The sequence below is a fragment of the Peromyscus eremicus genome, chromosome 1 (genome assembly GCF_949786415.1).
Source record: "Peromyscus eremicus chromosome 1, PerEre_H2_v1, whole genome shotgun sequence".
Taxonomy (NCBI): Eukaryota; Metazoa; Chordata; class Mammalia; order Rodentia; family Cricetidae; genus Peromyscus; species Peromyscus eremicus.
Window position 1 is genome coordinate 195315805 of NC_081416.1, and position 3003 is coordinate 195318807.

At 40.4% G+C, this 3003-nt stretch overlaps 1 pseudogene; it reads left to right on the top strand.

Annotated features, from left to right (window-relative positions):
- The first annotated feature begins 1771 nt into the window (after nt 1–1771).
- On the top strand, nt 1772–2714 carry LOC131904262 (vomeronasal type-1 receptor 4-like; annotated as a pseudogene).
- Nucleotides 2715–3003: the final 289 nt, after the last annotated feature.

Here is a 3003-nt window from a genome sequence, read left to right on the forward strand (position 1 = left end):
CTTTAACTCCTGCTTTTGTTTATGTTTGATTTGCTTAATACTTATTTATACTGCATGTGATGATAGCTCATTGCAACTTGGATTTGCATCACCTCATTGTATTCCCTTAATTACTGGTGGTGTTGAGCCTCATTTTGCACACATTATGGACATTTTTCAATTGGTCATAGGAAATTTATCCAGGGATGAAATCCATCTCTTATTTGTTTTATATTTAAGATTTTTTCAAACTTAGTTTTAAATACTCTTTTTAGGGTAGAGAGATGAGTCAGTGTTTCAGAGTGCATAATGCTCTTACTTTGAATCTGAGTCCAATTACTAGCTCCTACAGGTGGCTCACAACCATCTACAAATCCAGCTGTGGGAGAACCCATGCCTCTGGCCCTGCTATGATTCACTTTCATATGCAACCACCACCAGCACACACACAATTAACACTAAAATATATCTCAAAATAAAATATTCTTTATATTCTGAATATTTAACCCCTCATTCTAAAAATGATTTTCCTTATTTTCTCATGTATTCCTTGATGAATTTTGAGTTTTGGTCATGTGAATTTCAGAAATCATGGCATGTTTTAAAAATTTTATCTTTGAAAATTGACCCTAAATCACTGTGTTTGGTCAAAAGCAATGAAAACATTAGACTTTGGGGGAGGGATTTTTGAGGCAAGATTTCACTTTGTGTAGCACTTGCTGTCCTGGAACTAACTCTGTAGATCAGGTGAGTCTCAAATTTATATGTATGTCTGCCTCAATCTCTTTCTTACTATTTTGAAAGTTATGTGGTACATCATCCAGTGAAAACACTAATCCTTAGTAAACATATCCAAAACTTTCCGTTTAAAGAGTGCAGATATGTCCTTCAATAAAGAACAAAGTTTTAGAAATTCTTCAATGAAAGAGCTATGTAAATACAGTAAATGGATACATATATTATTTTAGCTAACATCTTGAAATAATTCACATCCATAATGTATTTCCAGGTTATATTGACCATAATATTTTTTTCTTTTCTCCTTTTTTTAATTAAGAGATTTTCTATTCATTTTACATATCAACCACAGATTCCCCTGTAATCCCTCCTCCAACCCCTCAACCTTCCCCTGCAACCCACCCCCCATTCCCACCTCCTCTAAGGCAAGGTCTCCCATGGGAAGCCAGCAGCGCCTGGTACATTCAGTTGAAGCAGGTCCAAGCCCCTCCTCCCTGCACCAAGGCTGGGCTATGTGTCTCAGCATAGGCCCTAGGTTCCAAAAAGCTGGCTCATGCACTAGGGACAGGTCCCGTTCCCACTTTCTGGGGACCCCCTGAACAGTTTAAGCTAAACAACTGTCTCACTTAACCTCAGGGCCTAGTCCAGTACCATGGGGGCTCCTCAGCTATTGGTCCATAGTTCATGTGTTTCCACTAGTTTGGCTAGTTGTCTCTGTATTTTTTCCAATCATGGTCTCGATATCTCTTTTTCATAGAATCCCTCCTCTCTCTCATCGATTGGATTGCTGGAGCTCCGCCCGTGACCTGGCCGTGGATCTCTGCATCTGTTTCCATCAGTCACTGGGTGAGGGTTCTATGATGACAGTTAGGGTATTCAGCCATCTGATCATCAGAGTAGGTCAACTGAGGCTCCCTCTCCACCATTGCCAGTAGTCTATGGTGGAGTCATCTTTGTGGATTCCTGGGGACCTCCCTAGTACTCTGCTTCTCCCTATTCCCGTGATGCCTTCATTTATCAGACCATAATAAACTTATTTACAATTTTAATAGGAATGAAAATGGCTTCTGACAACTTGGCAATGGGAATTTTCCTCTTTTCCCAGATTACAGTAGGAGTGCTTGGAAATTCCTCAATACTATTTTATTATCTCATTTTGATAGTCACTGGAAAGCATTTAATGCCAAAAGATCTGATTATACAGCACTTGACTTTCGCCAACTGCTTGTCTATCATCTCAAGAGGCATTCCACGGACAATTTCAGATTTTGGATTCAAGTATTTCCTAGATGATGTTGGATGTAAATTGATAGTTTTTATTTACCGAAAAACAAGGGGGATGTCCCTGTATTCCATGTGCCTACTAAGTTGCTTCCAAGAGATCACCATCAACCCCAGCAACTCCTGGTGGATCACTCTTAAACACAGAGCCACAAAGTACATTGGTCCCTCCTGCTCACTAGGCTGGCTTGTGCACCTGATCCTAAACATCTTGACTCCAACAAGAGTGTCAGGCCCTATTTACAACAAAAATGCAACTAGCAGGATGAATTATGGGTACTGCTCATGGTTTGCTTCTGGCAATGTGGCTACAGCACTGTATACGTTCTTACTGTGTTTTCTCTGATGGTGTGTGTCTGGGTGTCATGGCCTGCTCAAGTGTCTCCATGGTGAGTCTCCTCTACAGACATAAAAGACAAGTCAAGCATATTCACAGTTCTCAACACTTTCTAAAAGTCTCACCTGAGGACAGAGCCACCCAAACTATTCTCACCCTAGTGTGCATATTCATCATCACTTACTCATTCTCATCCATTGTGGTCATCTTCACAAGCTACTCCAAAGGTTCAGTGCCATGGGGAGTAAGCGTATTTCTATTTCTAGAAATATGCTTTCCCATAGTTTGCCCCTTTGTTCTCATCAGCAATATCAAGCGTAGTTCCAGCATATTTTTACCCTGCTGTGGTAAGAGAAAGCTTCTCCCAAGTTTGACATGAGCCCTGCTCATCTCTCTTTGTTTATATATTGGCATATTCTTTTATCTGTTGTAGAATGCCAAGACTCCAGATTGGAAATATCAAGCATCCTCCTGCCTCCATCTCCTTCAGCAAATCCTCCTGGTGTGGACCACAACAACTGTCAATAACACTTAAGTCCATGTAGATCAACGACCTCAACTTAAAATCTGACACAAAGAACCTTACAGCATAGAAAATGAGGAATAGCATTAAACTCATTCATGTAGGGACAGCTTCCTGAACAGACCATGTATAGTGCAAGTGTTAA